Below are 15,384 nucleotides of genomic sequence, written 5' to 3' on the forward strand. Positions count from 1 at the left end.
GTTAGCACATAGTTGTTGCTTTCGTTCGCTGCATTTATCGGGTGCTCTTACAGGTTTGCCATGTGTTTGTGGTGGCAAAAGTGTTTTGTCCAGCATATAGCGACTTCTTTTACATATGACAGTAAGCATGCTTGTTGAAATGCTTCTGCTATCCTAACTGTGTCATTAGTGCATACTGTCTATTCACATTTAGGTCTGAGTGAACAAGAGCACATATTGAGCACCATGTTTGGTAAATATTTGACATTCATTGTGGAGTTCGCTGACCTTTCCGCGAACTCGTTGGTCGTGTGTTAGCAAGGAAAGCCGCTCCGGTGGGGTCGGAAGTCGCCAACAAAGAGACCCGTCCTCGTCACGGCCTCCCCTGCTTGCGGCGGACGTCCTTGTTTACTTCGCGCCGTCACGGGCATAGCCCGTAGCCCCTCTAAAGAAGCCTAACCATGTACAGCTGTCTACATGTGTTCGTTTTCAAGGGGTTTACGAGGTTTCGGTGGCGCAGGAGATACGGGTGAGTATTAGGCGAGTAACCGGAAACCCACTATTCCCGTAACGACTGTCTTCTCTTGCGGTGTGTTCTGTAAACACTTTATGGATCGTTTCGTCGGCATATGTTTGACGCGTGTGCGAAAGATAGGAAAGTGGTAACGGCTGGGCCGTGGGTGCCGTGGGGGAGGGTGGTCGCGTTTGTGGTGTTTGTGTATTTGATTGCAACCTCTCCTTTCTCAAATTTTTAACCAGTTCTCTTTCCCCAATCTGTGATTAGTTGGCGGAAACCTTATTTTCCTTTCCCTAACAAACTGATTGGTGGGGTGCGTCGCTTGTAATCTTATTGGTGGCTGTCCCCGCTAAGGGCGGAGACACATGGTTTAAAACAAGCGCTCTGGTTTGAACGGGGGCTGAATTCGTCTGATCAATGGTTTAGTCATGTAAATAGTTTTCTCCTTGCTTTGTTTCTTCGTGTTTTATTTATGTTGTAAATAAATAGCTAACCTTCTCCTTGCTTCGAGTAACGTGAATGTTTGCGAGTTATAACCATCGGGTCATCAAGAAACCCCGATTTCATCGTCAACAAGGTGTTTCGTCTCATCACCACCTGAAGGGGAACTCAACTGGCGCAGTCGGCAGGATCGCAACGGGCGCAGTCGAGACAGGTTCGCAACTTCTTTCTACTCGAGGCATTGGACGGAAGGAGAGAAGAACAAGTCGGTGGACAAGCTGTTTCTCCTAAAGGAGAAAACGTGAAGCTGCGTCGGAAGACTAATGTCGAGAGCTTCAGGATCACGGGTCGAGTTCCAGTGGACGTCGGAGGCTCAAGTCAGCTAGGAGCTGAAGGAGGCGGGTAAAAACATGCCATCGAGGGTTCGAGTCAGCGAACTGCTGAAAAAGAACCAGGAATCCACCTCGAAAGGGTTCGAGTCAGCTAGCTGCTGAAAAGTAACCAGGTGACCAAGTGAAGCGAGGTCCGAAGCGGTGATCTGCTGAGGGACCAGGATCAAATCGTCGGCGTCTACCTTCCCGGGAGCCCGCTGTCATCACGCTGAGATCGACAGTGCTGCAGTCGTCGGAGCATCGAAAGAGGTAGGACACCTTCCTGCTTTTTCCGAATTTGCCATGTCTGTGTAATAGTCGTACGCAATACGGTAGCATTGAAATGACTGATGCAGGGATGGATGCAGCGAGGGGGAATGGTCTATAGCCTATCGAGCAACTCGCGTCAACCGAGCAGACACTAGGAAACATGACGCAAGCTTTGTGGAAAGAAAAGGTGCGCAGGGCTCGAATGTTTGAAATACAAAAGTTGAAGCTCCAAATTGAGCTTAAAGAAATAAAATTGATGCAAATGCAGCTTCCGCCACTAGCGGATGCGCAACATGGACAGCGGTTGGGCGATTATGAAAATGAATTGAAAACGGGGCTGGCTCCTATGCCAGAAAAGGACCCATTGGCGTCCGCGGGCCATATGGCGGAGGTCAGAAGAGCGCCGCGCCAGAGGCGACATGGACGCGGTTAGCGATACTGGAACTGCGGTTGCAGATTGCAGAAATAGAGAGAATCGCTTGAATTGAAACGTGAAACGTTTCCTCTTTGTTCGGAGCGTATAGCACGAGAACAGGCCAGCGAGACAGAAAAAGTACAGGTGCTGGAAACACAGAGAGCGAGGCCGGAATTAAGATATGTTAATTCTGAGTCTGACGTCGCTGTCTCTGACAGATTAGTTCCCCAGAACTGCGAAAGCGCACGACAAACTTTAAATGTAACAGCAGGTTTTGATTAAGTTGTCGCCGATGTGGCCTGTAGACCACCACTGACAGCTGAGGACGCGCCGCTCGTATCGGTCGAGCTGTCGATACAAAGGACGCAGGTTGCTCTAACTCGGACAGCGGTATTGGCAGACGCGTTGAGCGCGCCGGGAGACAGCAAAGAGCTGCGTGAGGATTCAGCGATGGTTTCCATGCATGATTCTGGAACAAAAGAAGCGCACGCAGAAAACCATCGGACACCTTGAAAGAGTCGTCGCCGCCGAGCGTACTCAAAGCGCAAGAAAGCCGAGTCCTCTCGGGCTACGCTTGCGGGTGACTCAAACGGTAGCAGCAGGAAGGGCAAGGTGAAGGCATGCTTCTCGGCCGCAGGAGGCGTTCACGTTGTGGATAGGCAGCGGCAGGCGGGAAGTGGCGCAGCACGTTATTCAGTGGGAACAGCAGTGTGCACGAAAAAAAGAGGGGCGAGCGAAATATCGACGTAAAAGATTTCAGAAGAGGCTGGAGCGCCGCCCCAAACGGAGAGTACCTGGCAGGCGACAGTCAGGGCTAATTGGTCGCGCGCCAGGCATTACAAAGCAAAAACGCTCATCGGGGGTCCAAGATTGCCGATTGCTGCCAAGGGGGGAAAGCTTGACAGGCAACGGCGCTTTCATTTCAGAGTCTTTGTACGGGCGATCGTCTGACCATCACCACGCTGCCGGGCCTTTGTAGGTTTATTACCGAAACGCGGAGGCACTTGCAAAGGGGGCGCGGGAGTTGTCCTTTTTTGTGACCAGTCGGCGCCAGTGACACCGAGTCCCAGCCGGGCGCGGTTCCAGAGATCAAAGCATGCGAGTTCTCCGAGCCCTCAATGTTTGCATGCGTAAGTAACCAGTAGATGTAATGTGGGAAGTGGAGGCTAGGGACCACCTTGGCAGCTGGCATACAGAGAGCGGACATGGCAAGTTCTGGAACGTGCAGACTGATGTTCTAACCTTGTGTGCACGGAACGAATTGAGGCTGTGTGTGTGTGTGTGTGTGTGTGTGTGTGTGTGTGTGTGTGTGTGTGTGTGTGTGTGTGTGTGTGTGTGTGTGTGTGTGTGTGTGTGTGTGTGTGTGTGTGTGTGTGTGTGTGTGTGTGTGTGTGTGTGTGTGTGTGTGTGTGTGTGTGTGTGTGTGTGTGTGTGTGTGTGTGTGTGTGTGTGTGTGTGTGTGTGTGTGTGTGTGTGTGTGTGTGTGTGTGTGTGTGTGTGTGTGTGTGTGTGTGTGTGTGTGTGTGTGTGTGTGTGTGTGTGTGTGTGTGTGTGTGTGTGTGTGTGTGTGTGTGTGTGTGTGTGTGTGTGTGTGTGTGTGTGTGTGTGTGTGTGTGTGTGTGTGTGTGTGTGTGTGTGTGTGTGTGTGTGTGTGTGTGTGTGTGTGTGTGTGTGTGTGTGTGTGTGTGTGTGTGTGTGTGTGTGTGTGTGTGTGTGTGTGTAGTGCTGCTTGGAACCTTGTGGCAGGACTTTTATGTCGCACTGACAGCAAGTGTCCGCGTGACATTCTTGGTTGGGAGGAGTGGAGTTTGCTGACCTTTCCGCGAACCCGTTGGTCGTGTGTTAGCAAGGAAGGCCGCTCCGATTGGGTCCGAAGTCGCCAACAAAGGGACCCGTCCCCGTCTCGGCCTCCCCTGCTTGCGGCAGACGTCCTTGTTTACTCCGCGCCATCACGGTCATAGCCCGTTAAGAAGCCTAACGATGTACAGCTGTCGACATGTGTTCGTTTTCAAGGGGTTGATGAGGTTTTGGGGGCGCACGAGATGCGGCTGAGTATTAGCCGAGTGACCGGGAACCCACTATTCCCATAACGACTGTCGTCTCTTGCGATGTGTTCTGTAAACACTTTATGGATCGTTTCGTCGGCATATGTTTGTCGCGTGTGCTAAAGATAGGAAAGTGGTAATGGCTCTGCCGTGGGTGCTGTGGGGGAGGGTGGTCGCGTTTGTGCTGTTTGTGTATTTGATTCAAGCCTCTTCTTTCCGAAATGTTTAACCAGTCCTCTTTCCCCAATCTTGATTAGTTGGCGGAAACCTTATTTTCCTTCCCGTAACCACTGATTGGTGAGGTGTGTCGCTTGTAATTTTATTGGTGGCTGTCCCCGCTAAGGGCGGAGACACAGGGTTTAAAATCAATCGCTCTGGGTTGAACGGGGGCCGAATTTGTCTGATTAAAGGTTTAGTCATGTAAATAGTTTTCTCCTTGCTTTGTTTCCTCTTGTTTTATTTATGCTTTAAATAAGTAGTTATCCTTCTCCTTACTTCGAGTAACGTGAATGTTGGCGAGTTAGAAGCACAGGGTCATCAAGAAACCCCAATTTCATCATCAACAAGGTGTTTCCTCTCATCACCACCTGAAGGGGGAACTCAACTTTCATTGACGAGACCTTGCTGGCACTTACACACCATCTACATGCCACGTCATGGGAAGTGTTGCTGCTGATCTTGCTAAAAGGTTTGAAGTGTAATCTCTCAAAGTTCAGTGGCTGTGATATCACCATCCAGGCTGCGAGGCCATTTAGTCTGGCGATGGCCGTCTGCTATGACAGTGTTCAAAGCATGCATGTCTGACTGCTATATATTTAGACCTGCTGCTCTTAATCGCTGGGCATAAAGTGCTCTTTATCTTATGAACTGGCTTACGGAACGATTACTGTTCTCGCCTCCTATGTGCACAGCTAAAACTGCTCGCTTTATTGACTGATTCACAGCCAGCAGCGTTTTCTTGCTCTTTTTCTGTTGAGTTTCCGGTTTTTTATTTGTGCAATTTGTCATTCACATAATGATCATTGAAAGTAATGAGCATCAGTCAGAGCTCACTCAGCTGTTATATTACTTTTGACGAGTGCCAGGGGCAGTCGTACAGGGTAAAGAACCAGCGTGGTGACCGGAATTTTAATATGCTTATTTACCAAGCACAGTGATAGCCATGTTAAGCCATGCAATCAGCCCTTTGCTAAAGGCACTGTAGGTTAATAATCCACAAAAATAGCAGTTAGTGGTGAAAGCCAACTTAAATTTCATAATGAAGCAGCACTTTTCTTCTCGCTGGTTGCGGTCTTGTACTTTCCATTTACAGCCAAGGTGACCATCCAGTTCATGGCTCATGTTTTCTCTCAGAATGAAGTGTTTGAGAATACTAAGCCGTGAAGCATGCAGCATGTTTGCACAGCCAACAGTTCGAACTTTCTGTTGCCATTGTCGCAGCCAAATGCTGCACAGTGATTATGATGCCTGCGACAGCGGGTGATTTCTTTCTTCTGCTCCACCTCTTGTAGATGGCCTAGTGTAAGGCGGTGTCTTGTTAACACTTCATAGAATAGGCCAAAAATCTGAAATAACTCTGAAGCATAATATAACAACACAAACAGCTGTGCGGCGGCTGACAAAAGGCATGAAAGATGACTGGCTTGCAGTCAGTTGGGAAAACTTCAGTTTGGCCATTGAATCAATCTACATTTTGCATGCTCACATTAGCGTCATCTGATGCACTTTTACTAGCAAAAGTCGAAAAAGACTGGATGTGCACCAGGCAGGATTATTGAGAACTGCTGAAATGCAATAAAGTGAAGACTTGCGGGAAATACATAATATCGTTTTTCTTTCCTAGCACCTTCAGCTTGGTCCTGAAGAAGCCCAGGTGCTAGAATCAAACACCAGGCAGCAGGCCCTGAGCGACAAGTGGCACTCGGCACGACGACACCGCCTCACAGCATCTACCTTTGGGAAGGTCATGAGGGGGAAAGAATGGACAGAGAAAGGTTTAAGGAATCTCTTGGACCCAAAGGATCTGTCCCGGGTACGGGCTGTACAGTATGGGCAAAAAATGAGGCTCTTGCAGCAGAGCGACATGCCGCTACAAGGAGAGCTGCAGGACACAACGTGTCCTTGCAATATTGTGGCCTTGCTGTGCACCCTGGCTTTCCATGACTAGGTGCAAGCCCGGATAGGTTGGTTTTTGACCCGGAAGAAGGCACCTATGGTGCTGTGGAGATAAAATGCCCCTTCTCTTTGAAGGACAGTGCAGCTTCCACTGTAACAAGCAAAAACTTCGCTCTTGCATTTGTTGATGGTACACCTCAGCTCAAGAGAAATGATGAGTATATTTACCAAGCTTTAGGACAGATGGCTGTCAAAGAATGCAAATGGGCAGACTTTGTATTCTTTTCTGAAAAGTGGATGGCTGTGGAGCGCATTTATTTTGATCAAGAAAGTTGGGACAATGTTAAGGCACAGTTGGATGAGTTTTTTTTCAGTACTGCTGTGCCTTACTTTGCTGCTCACAACACTGCTGTGTTATAATTCTGAGATTGCATTCAACTATGGTTTGAACACTCGTTTTCCTTCATTGTAGTGATCTACACTTACTGCAGCTAGTGATTTTTTATATATAAGGCTTCTGTGCTAGACAATGGCTTTCTTTGTATTCCTGGCCGTTTATCTTTTCTTTTCACCACCCATTCTATATTTTTGCATTTCCTGAATATATAAAATACAGACACATGAAAGCTATTTTTGAGTTTAACTAGATCAGCAGCAAATTACACCTTCAAAAACTAGCTCTAGTTGAAAGCAGGCTTTGTGATATAGAATAGAACGGTTGATTTTTGGGCTAGTTTGTGAAGCATATTGTGCTGAAGAGGGGCAGGAAAGAAATGGGAAAGATGCTCACTTATTGATTACTTCACATTTGATCAAAATCAATCAATCAAATTTATTTCTGTATTACGGATACTGAGGAAAGCGCAGAAAAAAAAGCCAAAGAAGGCTTGACGAGGTCTGCGCTCCCCTACAAGGCATACAGTGCAACAGGTACATTTGGTCATCGCAATTCACAAACGGTTGACATAAATCATTGCAACTGACAAATACCCGGCAACGCTAAATATATATATATATATATATATATATATATATATATATATATATATATATATATATATATATATATATATATATATATATATATATATACCTATGAAGGGAGCCAACAGTCACCGAAACCAAGGTGCATAGGGGAATGTTTTATTTTTATTTATTTTTAATGTGTAGTGCTAATCAGGTGGATAATACTTAGATTAATCTATCGCTTAAAGAAAATTACTTTATAAAGCAGCAGAAAAAACAACCATATATATATATATATATATATATATATATATATATATATATATATATATATATATATATATATATATATATATATATATATATATATATATATATATATATATATATATATATAGTAACATTTATGGTACAATGCAAACATATTGAAACAGGCACGCCTGCATAGTCTGCAAGCCTGCATTTTGTGGCCACTTCCAAAACAAAATGAACCGGAATTCCTACCGCCATGATGGCACCAGCCCTTTTTAAGGAGCAAAATTTTGGTCATTCATCTAGGTGCCAAGTGGTCGCTTTCATGAGTGTGACCCATCAGTGCAGCACAGTTTAGTGCATCACTCTAGTTTCCCTTTATTACACTTGTTTTTCGTACAGGATTGCACAAAATCTGAGTCGTAATACTCTAGTCCTTGTGCCCTCTGATTGTGGGGGTGAGGGAAGTTTCTGCTCCTGTGTTATCTTGCTGCATGGTTTGAGGTAGTGAATAGAGGTCATCCTTTAAGTTATTCATTCATTAGCTCTGTTTGAGGTGCCAGCTGTTGCCTGCTTGGTTGTGAAGGTTTGCTCAAAGGGCTTCGAAAGTTTGTGAGAATAGCAGCCACAGTCCAGATTTGATTGATTATGGGAGCCAGTGTGAGTGGGATCGGCCGATCAAATATATGAAATGATTTGACCCTTCTTAATTCTCCTTTCTACATGGATCCTCAATGAAGCAATCTCCTTAGTTTCCCTGACTTGTTGTTCAGAGAGGGCATTCCTGTGCAGAAATGGTGGAATGTTCAGCTTAACACTTTTGCTTGCCAAAAGGTCATCAATCAAGAACCCCTTGTCTGCCATGACAGAATCATTTTTGTAAAACTTGAGGTTCAGAAATCCACTTTTCAGTACGGCTGCCCTGTCTGAGATAGAACCTGTGTACAGCTCTGACACAAAGCTCACTAAGCCGTTTGGTGAAACACCAATGAGGCCTTTAAAGGCATTTGAAGTCTTGTAAGTAGAGTAGGAGCTCGACTGGAGAGACAGTGAGGAGGGCATCTCACACTTTATCTCTGTTGCATCCAAAATAACCCTTATTGTTGAATACGTGCTGAATGCTGCGGGCACTGTTGCGTCTATTTCAGCTCTTGATACCCAGAGTGGTAGTTTACAGAGTCTTATGTACATGAAGTTAATCCATGACACACATATACAGGACACTGTTGACTGAGTGATCCCAAATCTGTGTGCCAGGTCATGCTCGAAGATGCCGAGACGAAGCCTTACAAGTACGAGGAACAGTTCATTTTCTGCCGTCTGCTTCCGCCGTCGGCCTCCGCTGGCTTTGATGCCTGCATTCCTCAAAACATTACTCCCATTCTTTCCGGGGTTGGTGTAAGCCAACAATGCCAGGAATTGCTGGTATGATGGTATTCCTGTGTAAGCAAGGAAGTCCTCATTTGAGTGTTTAAAACGGTCAATGCCAAAGCTTGTCCTAATTTATTTTTCTTCAAGGCGTGCAGTGAGGCGGCGATTTTCTTGGAGTGAAAAGTGCAACTCTTTCTTCGTCTGGAGCTGCTCATGGAGGACTTCACATTCATATTTATGTCTGTCTATTTCATTTGCCTGTGCGGCAACCACACCCTCGAGACGCTCTACTTCACTGATAGGCTCGCCACTACCTAATGAAGGGGTTGTACCAGGAGCAGGTGAACAGCTGGCGGAACCACACCCTCGAGACGCTCTACTTCACTGATAGGCTCGCCACTACCTAATGAAGGGGTTGTACCAGGAGCAGGTGAACAGCTGGCGGTATCTCTCTGTTTCAGGTGCTTCGAACTCTAAAGCTGCTGTAGACGATCTATCAGTAGACTGGTCACCAAAAAATTCTGCTGCACTGTCTTCTACAGTCAGTGCTTGAGCAACAGCTTGATCTGAAATCTGATGTGCTTGTGGACAGGCGCTCAATGTTCGCTTCTTTTGGGATTTGCTAAGTTGTTGCTTTTTGCCAAAGCTGAACACACTGGGGCAGGCTGTTTGTCGCAGTAAGTTGTTGCCGCATGATATACCAGGAATAAAGTCTGATGGCACGAAATGCCTTGAACACACTCTTGTGCATTTTGTCACCTTGAAGTATTTCCCTTCGTCGCGCTTGATGGCGATGATCCACTTTTTGTATAATGTGGCATCTCTTGGGAAGCGATGATAAGAAACCTGCAAGTTTCAAGAGTTGTACATGTAGTTAATACCTGTATCAGCAAATAATTCATCAGTAACCTATATTTGCTATACATGAATATTTTGACGAGCGCGCGACATTTAAAAATACTCCGCCTGATAATAAACTTAGCTGAACCGCAACGGTGCAAGTGTTTGTTACCAGGCTGTCCAGCGGGCACTTTCGATCGCGATTTTTCGCGATGCGGATTATTAAACAAATTGCTATCGGCCGCAATCGTAGGCGATCGTGTTGTGCGCTAGAGCTCGGCAAACTCAGTGCGGTTCGGTTAGTTGACCGCGTAAGAGCGATAATTGATCACGATCGTAAGTCCCCGTGTGCCACCGGCGCGAGGAATGTGCGTTCACCGCATTATGCGCACTATCCGGCATCTCAATCGCGGCTCAAATGTTAGCCTGTACCTGAGCAAAGCTCGGCATTAATGCACGCCCTTGTGACCACGGACATACAAGAGCGAGCGCCATGTCCCTAATATTTACTGCCTTTGCACATTCACAGCATCTGAATTTGCTCTAACGACACGGCTGCTGTCACGGCTGTTGGGTAAAAAAAAAAATCGTGCTGCCGTACATGCATATAACACGGGCACACCGCGGGGTTGACGCGAGAAGGAAATGAAGCCTTTCACAACTTTCACTAACATCGGTTAAGGTACAACACGGTACTTCTCATTTGTAGTCAACTCGAGGTTATTTATCTTTTTTACCGAGACGACTATTAATAAGGAGTACCGGGTACGTCTGATGTTTCCCTACCTCTCGGGCACGGATTAACACGGGTGTGAAAGTAAATACCACGCACCTTGTTACTGCCTGGATCCTTGGGTCCTCGCTGTTTACACCAGGGGACACAGCAGTGCGTCGGCATTTTCGCTATACGATGTGGGTCGATCTGCGGCTTGTGAATCCGCGCGGGCCTTGCGCATTCAGTCTCCGCTTCCCATAGAGTAATGGCGGTTATGCTGCTTACTCGCCGTTACCAAGATGGCGGACCTAACTCTCAACTTGTGGACTAGATTTTGCGCTGTGCATTTCGCATATGGTCTATTTTCTCCCACGCCTCGTCTGACTCCTCGATCGCACCTCCTCCGCCCGTATAACAATCCATGATCGCTTCTAGTGTTTTAGTGGAGTACAACAAAATGCACAGTTCTTCCAAAATCTCAAAGAGGTCCTTTACCTTCAACTTGTCCATTGCGCATCACACCTCGTGCCGCAAATCCCGACTAAAATACAAGCTTCAGCTTGAAGCGAAGAAAACCCAAAGCTGCCAAAATTTAATTTCCCAGATAACCCAACATCCAACTACTATCTTCCTGTGCCCATGTGGGCTGGCGAAATGAATGGCAAACATCCGGCGCTCACCCTGCCGAGATTTAGCTGGCGCCGTCAATCACGTAGCTGCCGCGGCCCTTTGGAACCGGTAACCTGACGTGTCCATCTCTCAGTCTTCAGAAGCATACTTGATGCCGTGAGTCACTATGCTGCTGGAGCCGGTGACTTGACCTGTCCATCCCACAGCTGCCATCCAGATGTTGGGATGCAGATAGCGTGGTCGGGCCGGAGATGGGACGAGGAAGATCGGAGCCGCGGTTACGTAGGGAAAGGCAAGGAAAACTTTTTACATAATGTACAAGTAAGAGCAGCTTAGAATTCCTCTCTCTTAGGGAGCGAGTCTCTTAGCAAACGGGTCTCGGTACCAAACCAGCAGGTCGCTGTATACCCTTTGCATTCCCCAGATCCCTGACTGGGGAATACAGTTCAGAGAACGATGTCCAATCAAGCGAGCAGACGAAGACTGGTGGCACCGCACACGACAGGGGGCGGTGCTGATTTTCTCACAGTTCGTCGAAGGGAGGGGGAGAGACTGTTTTTCTAATACTGCCCCGTCGATGTCACCAGTGAGCACAGCTGCGAGGTGTGCACCCCAGTGGAAAAGGGATGCCAAGCCGTACTCCCCCCGCACTCCCCCGCCTGTTGTCCGAAACGCGGGAACTCTGTCGAAGCAATACCACCTAGATAACTTTACAAGGCCCCCGCATGACCTCCTCGCCAAGCGTCTACGTCACTGCTAAGAGGTGCAGCGCGCAGCAGGTTGACGTGGCGCCATCTGGGAGAAAACTGACTAAGCGGAAAAATTCTGTTCCCTCGATCGCATTTGGAATTAGCCTGGCTTGGCTCGAACTTGGCTATTTTCTTGTCGCTTCAAATAAAACTCAAGAAAGCTCTTTTCTTATTTCTGCCACGCTTATATTAACGAGCTTATAGTTTGAAATATTGCAAAAATAAATGTCGTGTTAAGCCTTGCATCCTTGCTGTCAACTGCGGCTTTAACAATGTTTAATATCAAACTCTACTTGCGCTTGAAAGCTAATGCCAGTCCGCATCCTAAGTTGGTTGGGAACACTGAGACAACCAGTACGCACATGGTCATGGTGCTAGCTGACGCGAATGTGTCGCGTTTTCACGGAAGAGCACAAGAACTGTGCAAGCTTTTTCATCTGCAGAGGCTTCGTTTGCGTGTTTGAACCTGCGTAGCCTCAGTTCTGAAATGCCTTGCTGCTGCTGCGCCCCAGGCTGCAGATCAAATTATGATGGTGGTCCGAGTGTCCGCGTCTACAAGTTTCCTGCCGACAAGACACAAAAGGCAGCATGGACAAAGGCTATTTCTCGCGAAGATTTTGTGCCAACCAAGCACACTGTGGTAAGCGTCGCTTTTGGTGCTGTTTTTCAGGATGCTTGCCTTAAACTTTTTGCTTCAGTAAAACTTCTTTTTAGCCTAGTTAGTGCATTTTGAACCAAGGAAAAGAAGCAGCGCAAAAGCATGCAACCACGCAAGAAAGGACAAGACTCGAGTGCTGTTTTCGCGTTTTGTGCCGTGTCTTGTCCTTTCTTCTCTTGTGGTTGCATGCTTTTGCGCTGCTCCTTTTCCTTGGTTTTGTGCTTCATACGACATTTTTTTTTATGGCTTGCTTCGGAGAGGGGACTTTTTCTTCACTTTCTTATTACTTCGCTTGCAGAGTTTTATTTCCCAGTTATTTCGCTTGCCGAATTTTGTAAGCCTGTCGCCCAAACCTAATGGACTTGTGGTTTTACTTTGTTTTTAGGTGTGTGAAAAACACTTTCAAACGAGTGACTTCGTCAGGTTTGCAACGTACACGGACGAGAACACTGGAAACGTTATCGAAGTTCCGCTGCAGCGTGTCCGCCTGAAGCCAGCTGCTGTCCCGAGTGTGTTTCCCGGCTGCCCGAAATATCTCTCTCAGCCACCATCTTCGCGAGAAGCTCCTGCAGAAAATAGGGCCCGACTCGAGGCAGCGTCACTGCGAAAAGCGATAGAGCTTTCTGTTGCTGCTCAAGAGGAAGAAGATCGCAGGAACAAAATTTGCAGTTTTGGGGAGCTGTGTTCTGCCCTTCAGAAGCTTAAGACTTCTGACTTCGGGACTGTGGTCACTACGCAGGCAAAGGTTTTGTTCCTGGAGCTCTCCCTCGACCAAGCTCCCGCAGTGCGTTCATCAGTGGTGGTTTTAGACGACCTGTCTGTTCAGGTGTTTCTCGCAGGGTCCCGTCTCCACAATCTTGGAGACGAATGTGTGCCGTCACAAATGAAGGATTTAAGGGAGCTTGATAAAGTGCTGCAGTCTGTTGAAAAGCTGCAGAGTTGTGCTCGTGGCAGCGAAAAGTAACACCAGCTTCTCGCAACTGTGCTAATGCTCCTGAATGAGGTGAACAAGGATTATGAGCTCCAAGAACATTATGGATGGAACTTACAGGTAATGAAATTTGTGCGAAGCCAAGTCGAGCTTGTTTCGAAAAATGTGCCTCGATATCCACCAGATGTACTCGTGTTTTCAGGTCTGCTGTATACCATTTCTCCACATGCATACAGGTTCATCAGAAGCTCGCTTAAAATTAAGCTGTCGCACCCAGACACTATTCGATGACTGTGTTCGTCATATCACATGAATCCAGCACTTCAACAGCAAGATCCTTGTTTCTTGAACTATGCTAAAACTGTATTGCAAGCAATGGCCGAGCATGAGCGCACTGTGACATTAATGATAGATGAGATCCATCTTCAAACCTATTTTGAGTACAAAGCAGGCTTCGTTACAGGTGCCGCAGCCAATAGTTCCGATCCGGCTAAAACAGCATATGTGTTCATGCTACAAAGCCTTTTGTCAAGCAACAAGGATGTTGTTCACATTTTGCCAGTCGCACAGATAGATGCAAAAGCACTGCATCTATTTTTGCACAAGCTCATTACTGACCTTGAGTCACATGGATTTAAGGTACTAGCTGTTGTTTCAGACAACAATCCTATCAATCGGAAAGCCATGACATTTTTTGCTAGCCCCCCCAAAGCCAGTATAGTTTACACACACCCAGCTGATTCCTCTCGTCCACTGTTTTTCATTTTGGACCCTGTGCACCTTTTGAAGCCAATTAGGCACAATTGGCTAAACCAGAGAAACAGTGGAAAGTGTATATATTACCCTGATCCAAGCAGCAATGACCTAAAGCCACCTATTCTTACGGCATCATTTAGATCTTTGTGTGATCTGCATGAGGCTGAGCAAAATAACCTTTTAAAGCTGGCACCAACACTCTCACTGAAAGCACCGAACCCATCAACTATGGAGCGCCAGAACGTTAAGCTTGCTCTCAGGATTTTAATGAATCGACAGCAGCTGCACTGCAATGTTCCGCTGTACAACATGCTAAATGAACAGCAGATTTCATAAACACCATTTTGACATGGTGGCGAATAGTGTATGTAAAGACGCCAAGAAAAGGTGAACGCCTGCGTGATGAAATGCAGTCTCCGATTGCGTCAACAACATGTCCACAGCTTGAATTTTTGAGGAAAATACCAGAGTGGCTAGACTACTGGGCTAGCCTCAGACACGATGCTGGCCACCTGACGAAAGAAACTCACATGGCTTTTGGCTACACGAGCCACGCTCTGCATGAGATCGCTTTATACTGCCTGGAAGAGCTGGGATTTCGGTATGTGCTCCTTAGAAAATTTCAAACAGATTGCCTTGAGGATAGATTCGGGAAGTATCGCCAGCTATCCGGAGCCCATTACCATGTCTCGATCAGGCAGATTTATGAATCTGAGAACAAGCTAAGGCTTCAAAAAGTACTGGACATGCCTGATCTTGACATTATTGCAGAACCGATCTCTGTCATAAGTGTTGAATCACTTTGTGCACAGTTCAGTATAGCAGTGGCCAATGCTGATGTAGTAAAAAAATCGTCGATGATTCCCGCTGTTACGTATGTTGCGGGATACTGTGCCCATGCAACACTGAAAAAGCTCATGTGTATGTCGTGCAAGGACAATCTCGTCCTGGATAACACCAGTTTGGACCATGATGACACACTGCTCATTTCAGGCATGACAAGAGGAGGATTAAAGTTTCCACGAGGTGTCGTAGTGAACGCTGTACTTTATACAGAAGTAGTCCTTGAGAAATTGAGGAGTGAGCAGTATGCATCCAAATTTCTGGCTCTTCCAAATCAGAAGGAGGCCCTTGTTTCTCTTGTGTCAACCATTCTCCACGATTCTGGAGACCTTAATACGTGTGATTCTGGTCATTCGCCAGAAAAAGTCATGCACCACATTTTGAGTGCTGCTGCCAACACGCTGGTAAATAATCTGTGCAAAACGAAAAACAACACATCAGTGTCGAAGGGGCAGCGAAAAATGCAAACTCTAAAGAGTTGAGGATTGATGACTGTATCGTTTAATGGCAAGTGTTTCTG

At 46.7% G+C, this 15,384-nt stretch overlaps 1 pseudogene; it reads right to left on the reverse strand.

The window, feature by feature from the left end:
- Positions 1-7,899: 7,899 nt before the first annotated feature.
- Positions 7,900-11,140, reverse strand: LOC144129571 (uncharacterized; annotated as a pseudogene).
- Between the last annotated feature and the right edge of the window lie 4,244 nt (positions 11,141-15,384).

Source organism: Amblyomma americanum, chromosome 4 (assembly GCF_052857255.1).
Source record: "Amblyomma americanum isolate KBUSLIRL-KWMA chromosome 4, ASM5285725v1, whole genome shotgun sequence".
In the NCBI taxonomy this organism is placed as follows: domain Eukaryota; kingdom Metazoa; phylum Arthropoda; class Arachnida; order Ixodida; family Ixodidae; genus Amblyomma; species Amblyomma americanum.